This window comes from Bufo bufo, chromosome 2 (genome assembly GCF_905171765.1).
Source record: "Bufo bufo chromosome 2, aBufBuf1.1, whole genome shotgun sequence".
NCBI lineage: Eukaryota > Metazoa > Chordata > Amphibia > Anura > Bufonidae > Bufo > Bufo bufo.
In genome coordinates this window covers 164,228,353-164,244,052 of record NC_053390.1, presented here as the reverse complement: position 1 = coordinate 164,244,052, position 15,700 = coordinate 164,228,353, and positions in this window count along the sequence as shown.

Here is a 15,700-nt window from a genome sequence, read left to right as displayed (position 1 = left end):
AATTAGGGGGGGGCCGACTGGCCACCAATGTGTTAACTACAAGGGAGGGAGGGAGGGGGGGGGGGGGCCGGCCGCACTGGCCACCAATGTGTTAAATACAAGGGAGGGAGGGGGGGCCGGCTGGCCACCAATGTGTTAAATACAAGGGAGGGAGGGGGACCGGCCGCACTGGCCACCAATGAGTTAAATACAGGGGAGGGAGGGGGGCCGCACTGGCCACCAATGAGTTAAATACAGGGGGGGAGGGGGGTCTGCCCCCTGCTGCCTGGCAGCAGGGAGCAGTCATGTACACAGTTCTTTTAGTATATTCTAACCTGAAGCGTCCCCATCACCATGGGAACGCCTCTGTGTTAGAATATACTGTCAGATCTGAGTTTTCACAAAGTTAAAAATCAGATCTAAAAAGCTTTTATGCAGACGGATCAGCGGATCCGTCTGTGTGAAAGTAGCCTACGGACAAGAATGACGGACGCGGGTGGCAATCTTGTGTGCATCCGTGTTTTTTCACGGACCCATTGACTTGAATGGGTCCGTGAACCGTTGTCCGTCAAAAAAATAGGGCAGGTCCTATTTTTTTGACGGACAGGAAACACTGATCACGGATGCGGCTGCAAAACGGTGCATTTTCCGATTTTTCCACGGACCCATTGAAAGTCAATGGGTCGGCGAAAAAAGACGGAAAACGAAACAACGGCCGCGGATGCACACAACGGTCGTGTGCATGAGGTCATACACTGCCTCATTTGCTAAAAGTTGTTCCTTTAGATCAGGGGTGGGCAATTATTTTTTCGATGGGGCCACATGAGAAACTGAAAATATTTTGGAGGGCCGGGCCAAAAGGCTAAACTCAATACTGCATAAAATCACCGCGTCCTGGCACAGGCGGGCGTGATGACATCATCATGCCTGCCTGCGCTGGGATTTCACTACCAAATAGACCTCAGGCCTGTAGCCTATGACAAGTCTTGTCGCCATCTGCAAATTTTAAGGCGCATTGGCGACCATTTTGGTCGCCATCTGGAGCGCTGTATTGCATCAGTGACATGAACACTCTCCACATAGAATGTTATATTACATCAGTGACATCACCGCTCTCCACATATAATGTTATATTACATCAGTGACATCACCGCTGTCCACATATAGGCGATATATTACATCAGTGACATCACCGCTCTCCACATATATGTGATGAGCGGTGATGTCACTGATGTAATGTATTACTTACCGGTATATGTGGACAGCAGTGATGTCACTGATGTAATATATTACTTATGTGTGGAGAGTGGTGATGTCACTGATGTAATATATCACTTATAAGTAATATATTACATCTGTGACATCACCGCTCTCCACATATAAGAGGCATATTACATCAGTGACGTCATCCCTTGGCGCTGGGGTGCGCAGCCAGGGCCGGCCTTAGGTGTTCAGGCGCCCTGTGTGAGCTAACCTTGTGGTAGTGTTACCTGCAGTCCTATGTAAAACCACAGATAACACTAGTGCTAAATAATGTAGTAGTGTTACCTGCAGTCCTATGTAAAACCACAGATAACACTAGTGTAGATCATGTGGAAGTGTTACCTTCGTCCTTAGTGTGCCTCCCTGTGTCTATCGCACAGACTCCATGCTGGCGCTGCCTCCTCTTCCATCTTCTTCCCCGCACAGAACGTTCTGAAGCAGCTGCGTCAAGACATAGGAACACTGTGGGCAAGGTGATACACACAGGGAGAGACATACACACAGGGACGGGGACACACACAAAGGGACAGAAACACTCACACACACACAAAGGGACGGACACACACAAAGGGACAGACACACACGGACGGACACACACAGGGACGGGGACACACACACAAAGGGACAAACACACACACACAGGGATGGACACACACACACACACACAAAGGGACAAACACACACACACAGGGATAGACACACACACACAAAGGGACAGACACACACACAGGGACGGACACACACACACACACACACACACACAAAGGGACAGACACACACACACAGGGACGGACACACACACACTGGCACACTCAACATCAGCAGCAAGTCCAACCCTTAATGACCCCCACAATCCCTGGGGGGGGGGGGGGGTGATGTAGTAGCAGGCAGGAAAGCACACACTGTCCCCCTGTCCTATATGAGCCCCCCCCCACCCCCACCAAATACCTGTAAGTTCTGTTAGTTGCTTGGCTTTGGCTGTGGCTCCGCCTCCTTCCTCTTTCTGCCTGTGCGGCAGCTGCATCACGCTCCAGCAGCCACTGGTCTGCTCTGTTAAAGAGACAGGCAGGCCAGGCAGCAGAGCGGAGCGCAGAGCGGCCGCGGGCCCCGCCCCCTCCTCACTCCGGACAGTGACTCCGTGCTGTTACAGGGCCGGCGGCGGCAACAAAAATGCCGGGGGCCGGATTAAAAGGTCCGCCGGGCCGTATACGGCCCGCGGGCCGTAGTTTGCCCAGGTCTGCTTTAGATAGTGGAGTCCTGACCAAGTTTTCAATTCCAGTAGAAGAGGGGATGTTCCTAACTGGGCCCCCTCTTGCCCTGGGCCCCATAGCCGTCACATGGTCTGCCGCTATGGTAGTTACGCCCTTGGATGTAGTTTACCAATTATTTTATGTGTATATATTTGTATATAAATTTATATAAACTGAAAGGACACTTAAACTGTAACCCCTTCCAGACCCTCACTGTACATGTATGGCACAGGGGAAAGTGACTTTGCAACCCACGTCGTACATATAAGACACACTGATCAGACAGGCACAGGAGTTGTGCTTGCCTGATCAGTGTTAGGGCATGGGTGTTATTAACTCTCTGAAAATTCAGATGGCAGTGAATTATCTCATTAGATGCTGCAGTCAATACTGTCACATCTAAGGAGTTAACAGAGGGAGGGAGCTCCCTCTGTCACTCCATTGGCTTCCCGTGATGTGATTGCGGAGTGCCGACGGGCGATATGGTAGCCTGCCAGCTACGGAAGCCTATTAGGTCCACCCCCCAGGCGGAGTCTCATAGGTGAATGGTCAGTGTAAAACTGACAATTCCAATGCAGTACAAACAACATGTTTTATTGTACTGCACTGGAAAAGGGATCAGACCCCCAAAAGTTCAATTTTCCTAGTGGACAAAAAAAAAATATTTTACAGAAATAAAAATAAATGTTTCACGTAACAAAAAATAGCACATTTTTACAAATTTTCTGTAAATTTGGGATTTTTTTCCCTAGAAATGAAGGTAAAACATATCTACTTGAATTTTCCACTTAGGCCTCTTTCATACTTGCGTTGTCCGGATCCGTTGTGTACTCCATTTGCCGGAAGTGCCCGCCGGATCCGTAACACCGCAAGTGAACTAAAAGCATTTGAAGACGGATCCGTCTTCAAAATGCGTTCAGTGTTACTATGGCACCCAGGACGCTATTAAAGTGCCACGTCATGGGTTTAAAACGCGAGTGCGGCGCAGCGGGGGTTAATCGGAACAGGATGCCCGCTGAAATCATTCAGCGGGCATCCTGTAACAACGCCGGGGGGGGGGGGGTCAATTCAGACCTGCGGTTTGGTGCGTTTCCGGTCCATTCGGGTCTCCGGTGACCCGATGAACCGGAAAAAGACTGATCGGTGGTGTGATTACACACCACCAATCACAGTCCGAGCATTTGGGAGAGGCGGTGCTGAATGCCGCTGTCCAGGGTGCTGATTGGTGCAGAGAGAGAGGCGCGAGATTCAAACCAGGACGCTGGTTGCCATGGTTACTTAGCAATAGTACAATAGTAGAAGATTCATACTTACCGGGCCGGCTGCTGCGATGTTCGTGTCCGGCCGGGAGCTCCACCTACTGGTAAGTGTCATTGCTAAATGAACTGTCACTTACCAGTAGGAGGAGCTCCCGGCCGGAAGCAGAAATCGCAGCTCCCAGGTAAGTATGAATCACTACTGCTAGTAACCCGCTGCCACCAATGATGGGGGGGGGGCTAGATGGGAGGCCGCACACTGGCCACCAATGTTGTTAATGCTATAGAGGGAGGGGGGCCAATGGGGGGCGCACACTGTGCCACCAACGATTACAATAGAGGGAGGAAGGGGGGGGGGGGCGCACACTGTGCCACCAACGAATTATTACAATAGAGGGAGGAAGGGGGGGGGGGGGGGGCGCACACTGTGCCACCAACGAATTATTACAATAGAGGGAGGAAGGGGGGGGGGGGCGCACACTGTGCCACCAAGGAATTATTACAATAGAGGGGGGAGGGGGGGGGGGGGGGGGCGCACACTGTGCCACCAAGGAATTATTACAATAGAGGGAGGAAGGGGGGGGGGGGGGGGGCTGCACTGGCCACCAATGATATTCAAACTGGGGAGGGGGGGATGATAGCACAATTAACCCCTTCAGGTGCGGCACCTGAAGGGTTAATTGTGCTGATCACAGCCCCCTGTAAGAGATCGGGTGCTGCCAGGCAGCAGGGGGCAGTCATGTACACAGTTTGTAGTATATTCTAACTAGAAGCGTCCCCATCACCATGGGAACGCCTCTGTGTTAGAATATACTGTCGGAAATGAGGTTTCACGATCTAACTCATATCCGACAGTATATTCTAACATAGAGGCGTTCCCATGGTGATGGGAACGCTTCAAGTTAAAATATACCATCGGATTGGAGAAAACTCCGATCCGATGGTATAAAAGGGACTCCAGACTTTACATTGAAAGTCAATGGGGACGGATCCGTTTGAAATGGCACCATATTGTGTCAACGTCAAACGGATCCGTCCCCATTGACTTGCATTGTAATTCAGGACGGATCCGTTTGGCTCCGCACGGCCAGGCGGACACCAAAACGACTTTTTTTTCATGTCAAAAATCAAGGAAGACCCACGGACGAAAAAACGGTCACGGATCACGGAAAAACGGGACCCGTTTTTGCGGACCGCAAAAAAATACGTTCGTGTGCAGGAGGCCTAACACTTGTCCATTTATTTATTTTTTAACTTTTTAGTACGCGAACACCCGTGCCCCCACACACACGCAAATACAATAAAGTTTTACACGCACGCACATACACACATACCCATGGCCCGCCGGATGTTCTCGGTGGAGGAGGCATACGCCCAGATTGCCTCCGACTCCGAGAGCCCCAGTGAGGATGACCCCACGTTCCTCTTGTCATCCACATCCTCCTCATCTGATGACGATGAGCCCCCAAGGCAGCGGAGACGCCGCCAGACGGAGCCAGGGGCCCCACATGCTAGGGACCCTGTGGCCGACCCTAGTACGAGCCGCCCTGGGGCTCGTACTGGTTTCCCGGCCCACCAAATAAGCCCACCGGAGCCCCCTGTCGGTGAACTTAGCTGGTGTCCCCCAGTGTATTTTGAGCCAGAGATTCCGGATCTTGTTGGCAATCCAGGAATCCAGATTCCCACAGTGGGGTTTACTGAAATTGACTTTTTTCGTTTTTTTTTCAGTGACCCATTTGTGAATCTGATGGTGGAGCAGACGAACCTGTACGCCGAACAGTTCGTTGCTCTGCACCCGGGCTCCTTTTTGGCTAGACCCGGTGGCTGGACGCCGATCAGTGCAGCCGAGATGAGGACATTTTGGGGCCTCGCGCTGCACATGGGTCTAGTGCAAAAACCCAGTGTCAGGCAATACTGGAGTGGGGACATCCTCTACCAGACCCCACTCTACAGTATGGTCATGACACGTACCCGGTTTGAGGCCATCCGGAAATGTCTGCATTATTCAGATAATGCAGCATATCCCCCCCCCCCGAGATGATCCTGCCTATGACCGTCTGTATAAGATACGGCCGGTCATTGATCACTTTGGGGTCAAATTTGCGCAGGCCTACGTACCTGGAAGGGAGGTCGCGGTTGAGGAGTCTCTTGTTGCGTTCAAGGGGAGACTCAGTTTCCGCCAATACATTCCCACTAAGCGGGCGAGGTATGGCGTGAAGCTGTACAAAATTTGAGAGAGTACCTCAGGGTACACTTACAAATTTCGTGTGTACGAGGGGCGAGATTCCCGTATTCAACCCCCAGAATGTCCCCCTACTCTGGGTGTTAGCGGGAAACTCGTGTGGGACCTTATGTACCCACTGCTAGATAAGGGTTACCACTTGTACGTGGATAACTTTTATACTAGCATTCCCTTGCCGCCAAATCCACGTTTGCTTGTGGGACCGTGCGGAAAAATTAGCGCGGCCTCCCTGCCTACCCCCTCCAGGTACCTATCCCCAGGGGTGAGACCCGTGCCCTTACCAGTGGAAACCTGTTGCTGGTCAGGTATAAGGACAAGAGGGATGTCGTTGTACTGTCCACAATCCACGGTAACAGCACCACCCCCGTCTCTGTGCGAGGTACCGCGGCAATGGTCCTCAAGCCCAATTGTATTGTCGACTACAATCTGTATATGGGAGGAGTTGATCTCTGATCAAGTCCTCAAGCCATATAATGCCATGAGCAAAACACGGGCATGGTACAAAAAAGTTGCGGTCTACTTGGTACAGGTTGCCTTGTACAACGCTTTTGTACTATCCCGAAGCGCTGGCCGCACAGGGACATTCCTCCAATTCTATGAGGCAGTCCTCAAGGACCTGATCTTTTCAGACCGGGAAAGAGCAGGCCGGAGTACCTCGGGAATTGGAGGCGCCCGGATCGTCCCTGGCCAACATTTTCCAGGTGTGGTCCCTTATACTGGAAAGAAGGGACGAACCCAAAAAATATGTAGAGTGTGTCACAAGAGGGGGATACGGAAGGACACCACCACTCAATGTGACACTTGCCCCGATCATCCGGGCCCCTGCGTTATCGATTGCTTCAGGGAGTATCACACTTCCATGGAGTACTAAATTTTTATAATCCCCAACAGTCCCCTAGAGCAGGGATGCTCAACCTGCGGCCTTCCAGCTGTTGTAAAACTACAACTCCCACCATGCCCTTCTGTAGGCTGATAGCTGTAGGCCGTCCGGGAATGATGGGAGTTGTAGTTTTGCAACAGCTGGAGGGCCGCAGGTTGAGCATGCCTGCCCTAGAGAACATAAAAAACTATGGCTCTCAGACTTTGGAGACACGGAACCATTTTTTCCCCCCAAAAATATTAGTTTTAGTGCAGGCATCCTCAAACTGCGGCCCTCCAGATGTTGTAAAACTACAATTCCCACCATGCCCTGCTGATGGCTGTAGGTTGTCTGGGCATGCTGGGAGTTATAGTTTTACAACTGCTTAGTGTCTCCAAAGTCTGAGAGCCATACATATTGGGCATCGCCGCGTCCGTAAAAATCTTCTCTATAAAAATAACATGTAACCCACCCCCCCGGATGAACAGCGTTAAAAAAAGAAGTGTAAAAAAAAGCAATTTTTGGTCACCTAACATCACAATAAGTGTAATAACGAGCGATCCAAGTGTCATATGCACCCCCAATTAGTGCCAATAAAACCGCCATCTTATCCCGCTAAAAATGAGCCCCTACATTAGTCGCCCAACAACAAAAAAAAAACCTGTAGCTCCCAGGCTATGGGGATACTAAAATAATTTTTTTGGGTTCCTAAAATGATAATATAGTGTAAAATCTAAATAAATTTTAAAATGTCTACATATTAGGTATCGCCGTGTCCGTAAGAAAATGCCCCATAAAAATAACATTTGACCAAACCCCTCGGATAAACAAAATATAAAATAAAAACTGTGCCAAAAATTTCCATTTGAATCCTTTTTTTCCGGTAATAAAGCAAGGGTTAACAGCCAAACAAAACTAAATATTGCCCTGATTCTGTAGTTTGCAGAAACACCCCATATGTGGTCGTAAATGGCTATATAACCACACGGCAGGGCATAGAACGAAGGGAACGCCATATGGTTTCTGGACGGCAGATTTTGATGGACTGGTTTATTTACACCATGTCCCATTAGAAGCCCCCCTTGAGGTAGCCTAGACTAGAAACTCCAAAAAAGTGACCCCATTTAAGAAACTACACCCCTTAAGGTATTCAAAAGTTACTTTACAAACTTTGTTAACCCTTTAGGTGTTCAACAAAACTAAATAGCGAATGTAGAAACAATTTTAGAAATTACATTTTTTGTTACCTTGCCTCAAAAAAGTGTAATATAGAGCAACAAAAAATCATATTTACCCTAAAATAGTCCCAAAACAACAACCACCTTATCCCGTAGTTTCCTACATGGGGTCACTTTTATGGAGTTTCTACTCTAGGGGTGCATCAGGGGGCTTGAAAGGGTACATGGTGTAAATAAACCAGTCCAGCAAAATCTGCCTTCCAAAAACCATATGGCATTCCCTTTCTTCTATGTCCTGTCGTTTAGCCAAATAGTAGTTTACGACCACATATGGGGTGTTTCTGCAAACTACAGAATCAGGACAACCCATATTGAGTTTTGTTTGGCTGTTAACCCATTTTTCCAGTAATAAAGTAAGGGTTAAAATGGAAAATTTTCCAAAAAATAGAAATTCCAAAATTGTTTCTCCATCTGCCATTAACTCTTGTGGAACACCTAAAGGGTTAACAAAGTTTGTAAACCCAGTTTTGAATACCTTGGAGGGGTGTACTTTCTAAAATGGAGTCACTTTTTTGAAATTTCTATTCTAGGGGTGCAACGGGGGGCTTGAAATGGGACATGGTATAAACAAAACTAGTCCTGCAAAATCTGCCTTGCAAAAACCATATGGCGTTCCCCTCCTTCTATGTCCTCCCGTTTGGCCAAACAGTAGTTTACGACCACATATGGGGTGTTTCTGCAAACTACAGAATCAGGGCAACCCATATTGAGTTTTGTTTGGCAGTTAACCCTTGCTTTGTTCCTGGAAAAAATTGATTATATTAGAAAATTTTCCAAAAAAAAGAAATCAAAATTCTAAAATTTGATGTCCATTTGCCATGAACTCTTGTGGAAGACCTAAAGGGTTAAAGTTTGTAAAATCAGTTTTCAATACCTTGAGGGGTGTAGTTTCTAAAATGGGGTAATTTTTGGATGGTTTCTATTATGTAAGCCTCACAAAGTAACTACAAACCTGAACTGGTCCATAAAAAGTGGGATTTGGAAAATTTCTGAAAAATTTCAAAATTTGCTTCTAAACTTCTAAGCCTTGTAACATCCCCAAAAAATAAAATATCATTCCCAAAATGATACAAACATGAAGTAGACATATGGGGAATGTAAAGTCATCACAATTTTTGGGGGTATTACTATGTATTACAGAAGTAGAGAAACTGAAACTTTGAAATTTTTCCATTTTTTTTTTTAATTTGGTATTTTTTTAATGCTAAAATTTAACTTTTTGGACCCAATTTCAGCAGTGCCATGAAGTACAATATGTGACGAAAAAACAATCTCAGAACGGCCTGGGTAAGTAAAAGCGTTTTAAAGTTATCAGCACTTAAAGTGACACTGGTCAGATTTGCAAAAAATGGCCAAGTCCTTAAGGTGAAATAGGGCTGAGTCCTTAAGGGGTTAAACTTGCTGTTTATTTCAAACCACACACGTTTATGTCTGCCTGCTGACTGCTCAAAAAGCAAGTTTGGGGTTTCACATCAGGAAATGAGTCATAACTGGTGTAACTATTAATACTGAGCTACGGCTGGAGCGGTCACTAGCCGGTGACTTGGCTCATTCCCACATGTGAAAAGCAATCAGTTCAAACAAATATGACCCCAGATTCATTCTCATGGTTGACTCTTTTGTGATCCAGATGTCATTTCTCATACAAGCAGATAGCTCTACTGTACATAAAGAAAAGTACACTCAGAGTGCTGTTATATGCTTACTCTATGCATGATAGCTCAAAGGAAGGATAAGAACACCCTATGGAACGTGTGGGCATTTAATTCATTAAAGCAGTATAAAGGTCAAATCTTTACAAACAAAAACAAATTTAATAACCACATTTATTACACCCCTCCCCCTGTGGACATTTTTTATTTCGCTGTGCAATATCTGAGGAGTTTCTTGCATGTACAATCCATTTCTAATCCTCCCACAGCCAAAAGAAAAAATAGTTGCCCAGATTTACTAAGTCTGTAGTTAGCGTAAGCTTAGGAGCTGTCTCACTTCAGCAAGTAGCATTTATCTTGTAGAGAAAGTTAATACAAGGCACTTACTAATGTATTGTATTATCCATATTGCTTCCTTGATTCATTTTTCCATCACATTATACACTGCTAGTTTCCATGGTTATGACCACCCTGCAATCCATTAGTGGTGGTCGTGCTTGCACACTATAGGAAAAAGCAATGGACGCTCTGGCAGCCAGGACCATGGGAATGCACATGGGCTAGTGCTTTTTCGTATAGTGTGCAAGTATGTCAACCACTGATGGATTGCCAGGGTCAGAGTCCGGCATGGCCCCCACTCCTCCCTTGTCGCACCCAACTGCACACGGACTGACACTGACCATGCTATAGCCAGTTAAAAAAGGGACTTGGAACCATTTTTTTAACTACAATAGTCACAAGTCCCTTACAAGGGGTTGTTCCGGCTTTTACTATTGATAACTTATCCTCAGGATAGGTCATCTATAATCAGATTGGCGGGGGTCAGACACCCATGCTGATCAGCTGTATGAGGAGACGGCACTCGCAGTGCGCATGTGCAGTCTAACTTCTCTCTTCCTGTTCACCGCTGCTGCATAAGGCAAAGATCATAGACTGAAGCAGCGGACAGGGAGAGGGGGTGCTGGGTGTCGGACCCCTGCCGATCTGATATTGAGGACCTATCCTGAGGATAGGCCATCAATAGAAAAAGCCCATGACTCATGAAGACTTCAGGCAGCATTCAATCTACTGTCAAGGTTGTATTCTGTATGTGCAAGTTAGAAAGGCAAGCAATATATGTAATCTATTGTACGCTTTCATGCAGGATTTTCCCTCTGTACAAAAGCATCTTTGACAAGTGACTGTCTGTGGGCACATTGTACTGTTACATAGTAACGAAACCTTCATATCCATGCAGTCATCCAGATCATAATTTGCCGATACACTATAATAAAAATGACAGCATTTCTATACAGCATATTGATACTGCAGCATTAATGAGGTTGAGAAGTTTTGACAATCCCTTGTGGGTTAATTTGCAGCAACTGAAAGTGGGGGGTTTGCTGTTGTAAGATGCAAATATCAAAAAGTGGGGGCACATTTGGAATTCTCATTTATTCCTGTATCACTACGTCAAGGAAAGCAAAGTATCACAAGCTGTTACTTTCAATGCATCCATTGTTAGTTATCCTTTTTGAGAACTTCCTTTATTATGGTAGCTCAACATGACTTACTGTAACAAGGAATGACAAGCTAACGTGTCGCAGTGTGGATGCGAGCCGTACGCAAATCTGCATAGCTCTCCTTTAGGATAAAATTGTCCCTCATGCCAGTTATAGGTAGCTACCCTGAATGCCATTGTCCATTCCTTTTTAGATCCATGACTGGCTATTAGTCAAACCAGCAATCCTAACACACACACAACCATATGTATATTGCATGCTTCAAAATTGCAGAACATAACCTATACTTGACCGCAAAATGTCTATGAAGTCAATGGGTCAACATGAAAAACAAACCTGATGCAACATGGACGTCATCCGTTTTATGCGGAATGCATAATACATACAGTCGGGTGCATGAGGCCGTATTTGTAGGTGATAGGTGACACTGTTTTGGAGTTGTTGCTCTTCATCAGTACAGAGTAAGGTACTGGTTGAGTGTGTGATGCGTTTGGTTCTTGGTACTGATTTTCCTTGCGGAGAACCAGCTGTACTGGAATACCTTTCAAGAGATACTAGGGAGGCACTCCTTAGGGTACGGCCATGTGCTTACATTTCTGCATGCAGTTTTAGAAACCAAAATCAGGAGTGAATTATAAAAAGAGAGAACGTATAAAAGGAAAGATATGACTTCTACTCTTATTTTTTTAATTTACTCCAGATGTTGGCATCCAAAACCACATGCGGAAACCTGACTGTGTGGCCGTACGCCTAGGGCAGTGGTGGCAAACCGGTGGCACTCAGAGCCCTCTCTGTGGGCATCTGCACCCTGGAAAAGTCCATAGTGTACCAATATGCCTTAGGCCTCCACATGCTATCCGCAAAAAAAAAAAAAAAAACGGACACGGAAACAAACGTTCGTTTGCATGTAGACCTTTCCTGCCATTCATCAGCGCAGGGCGCACTATGAACAGCACAGGCAGTGCACTGAATGTAGGCAGCCTATTATAGCTAAGTGATACATAGTACATGGAGGATATAATATATCTGACTGTAGTATTCAGGTTAAATTGCAGTGTTGGCACTTTGCGTTAAATAAGTGGGTTTTGGGTTGCAGTTTGGGCACTCTGTCTCTAAAAGCTTCGCCATCACTGGACTAGGGTTTCTGCTGTGGAAATTACGCAGGCGGATTTCGTCCAGAAAAACAGCAATGTAATATAGTACCAGAAAAGTGGATGAGATTAGACAAATCTCATGTGTGCGCATTTTTAGATCTACAGCATGTTAATTGTTGTGTTTTTCTTGTGCGGATTTCACTCTTTTCAATGGAAGGGTAAGATTGGTGGAAAATCTGCATCAATTTTGCACAAAAAAAAAAAAAGGCTAGATAATGCGGATTTATGTGGTTTTGGTGCAGATTTCTTAGAGATTTTCTGCATGTACTCTAAGGCCACCTGCACACTGGTGCAGGTGAAGGCACATAAGATCTGCATGAATTTCCACGCTGATTTCTGTGTTTCTTTAGCATATCAGCACCAAATTTGCAATGTCAAATTGCATTTTTTTGTTCAAATTTGATGTGGTTTTGCCGCAGATCTTACCCTTCCATTTAAAACGGTGAAATCTGCAGCAAACATAATTTACATGCTATTTAATTTTAATATTGCGTGGCAGGTCAATTTATGCAAAAAACTTATTGCATCCGGATGCCTTTAATTTTTCACGCAAGCCCTATTCACTTCTATGGAGTCAGGGCTGTGTGAAAAATATACAATTTAAGAACATGCTGCAATTTTTCCTGAACGCAGAGAGAATGCGAGAATCTCCGGCAGCAATCCTCTGGATCCGGCGCTGCCAAATGCAACCTGAATGCCTGCCGGCCCCATTAACTGTAATGGGGTCTGGCGGAGATTCAGCTGCTATCCGGCAAAAATGTCGAGAATTGGCCGAAAATAAACCTATACACGCTGTGGTTTGTGTCTGACCGATTCCCAGCATGCTCTGCTGGATCACAATGCCAGAGATGTGAAACTAGCCCGAGTGTAGTTTCACAAAAATACACCCATATAATGCGGTAAAAAACTGCTGCTTTCACGGTAGGCTGTAAGTCCCGTCATGATTTTTCTTGTGATCCCACTTAGCTGTTATCGACTAAAGCAGTTCTGGGAATATGTTCTTAGACTTGGTTTTAAAAAGTTGTTACTATGAGCGCTGCAAAACTGTGATAAAAGGGACACGTGTAGATGTGCAATTGTTGCTGTGCAGCAATGGTGTAGATTTGTGCTACGTTTCCTGACCAGATGCATGTAATGTGTATTGTGCACAATGTTTCTGTGTATAGGAAGCTAAACTATATTAACTTGGCAAACAGATGTTTGCAGCAGACTGATGCAAGACAGAATTTGTTACATAATGTATTATATGAAGCCACCAGTTCTGTTTTTCAAGAACAATTTTGCAAAAAATGAAATGACGTCCAAAAGAGTGAAAAAAAATAAAAAAATAAAAAAATAAATCGGGGCATTCACCAATTCAAAGGCATCTTTCTTTATTCTGTCAAGTTAAAACACAGCAAAAAGTAACAGGACTCAGGGAGCATGGAGACGGAGACAGCAGTTTCGTCCTAACCTGCGCAGGCCAAATGTGAATGTACGCCTAATCCACGTGTCCCCTCCAAAGTTTCTCACTTCACAGCAGCGCTCCTGGCATTCCGTCATACAGTGTACTGTAGCTACATTAGCTTGGTTTAGTGTAAAGGGATGGTACTGCTAAAGCAGAGCTGTGTCCTCTTCAATCCTAGGATAGTGAGCATCCCAGCAGCTGGACCCCTACTGTATATCCTAGTGATATGCTATCACCTTATGTGGTGGTAAATACCCCTTAATTCTTTAACTTTCTCACATTGTAATGGGAACACTCAAGTAACTTTTGTCTATACACATCATGGCTGGTAAGTGTGTATTGTATAACTTATTATAGAATTAATCAAAGTTATATTATAAAAGTTATATCTTCACCATTTTTCTTCACCCTTTATTGTGATAGTGCTACTATTGTGAAATTCATTCAATTCCATGTGTTTCACTTATAGCTTTGCGAAGGATTGTAATTTTCCAAGTTGGCAAGTTATTGTCCCCAGAGATTCATAAAAATTTTAGGCATTTTTTTTTTTAGGCATTATTGTAGTTTGCTGCAAGTCTGGCTAATGCCCAACCAGGCAGTGTAACCAGCACATACTGACATATGGACAGCTGACTATACAACATAAAATATTTAGGCAGATTAATGATGCAAGCAATCAAAAGTGAATGCTTACTTTGTTAGGCCTTATGCACACGTGCGCTCTGTAAATTGCGAATCCGCAACACATAGATGCCAGCCATGTGCCTTCCGCATTGTGCAGATCGCTACGTCCTGCCCTCTGTTAAAAGTGCCTTTTCTTGTCTGCAAAACTGATTTTTTTTTTGCAGGGCCACGGAATGGACATGTGGATGCGGACATCACACAGTGTGCTCTCTGCATCTTTATTGGCCCCATTGAAATGAATGGGTCTGCATCCAATCGCAAAAAATGCAAATTGAATGCAGACCAAAGCCACGGTCGCCTGAATGAGGTCTTAATCCGATAGGACAGATAATTGGGATCTAGCAATCAGTAGTTAATCTGAATCCCTTCTAGAGTAGATTATTCTGTGGCAAGCATGCTGTTTTTTTTGTGACTAGTTGACAAACATAACTAATCTGTTTGTAATTTGTAGCGTGAAGCACTCATTTTTACACAGTACCCTTCATTGAACGGTGCAAATGTCTGCTTAAGGGCTGATTCACATGACCACACGCGGTCTGTGAAACACGGGCAGTGTGTTGGCTGCAACTCCTGGAGCACAGTACAATAGACTTGCAATCAGATAGGAACTATCAAGAATCACTATGATGCAGTCAGTTGGGGTCAGGGGAGCTATGTCGGTCCGAGAGATGCAACGTAATGTGTTTCCCAGACCGAGTGCAGTCATGTGAATCAGTCCTAAGGGTTCCTTCACACACACACACACACACACATACATACAGTTTTGTGCCTGGTGTTTTTTTGACATAGCATATTGGGTTTATTAACTGCATTTTTTTCATGCCCAAAGCTAATTTGATGGCTCTACTTCCTGGACCGAACACCGCTTCCCAATCCCAAACTCACAGCATCATAATGATATATGATGCTGTGAGTTTGTGCCTGACAGCCGGTGTACTGTACTCACATAATGCTGTGTGTATAGTACAGCAGACCCGCAGTCAGGCAGGAACTGACAACATCATAAGTTATTATGATGCAGTGAGTTCCAGTCAGATGAGCAGTGTTCAGTCTGGGAAATGCAAACTGGACACACTTATGTGACATTATTCTTTAATAAAGCAGCTTAGGCTAAAGTCTGTGCCCTCTTTGATGTCAGTTCCTCTGTAGCAGCTCGTTCACACTATCGTAGGCA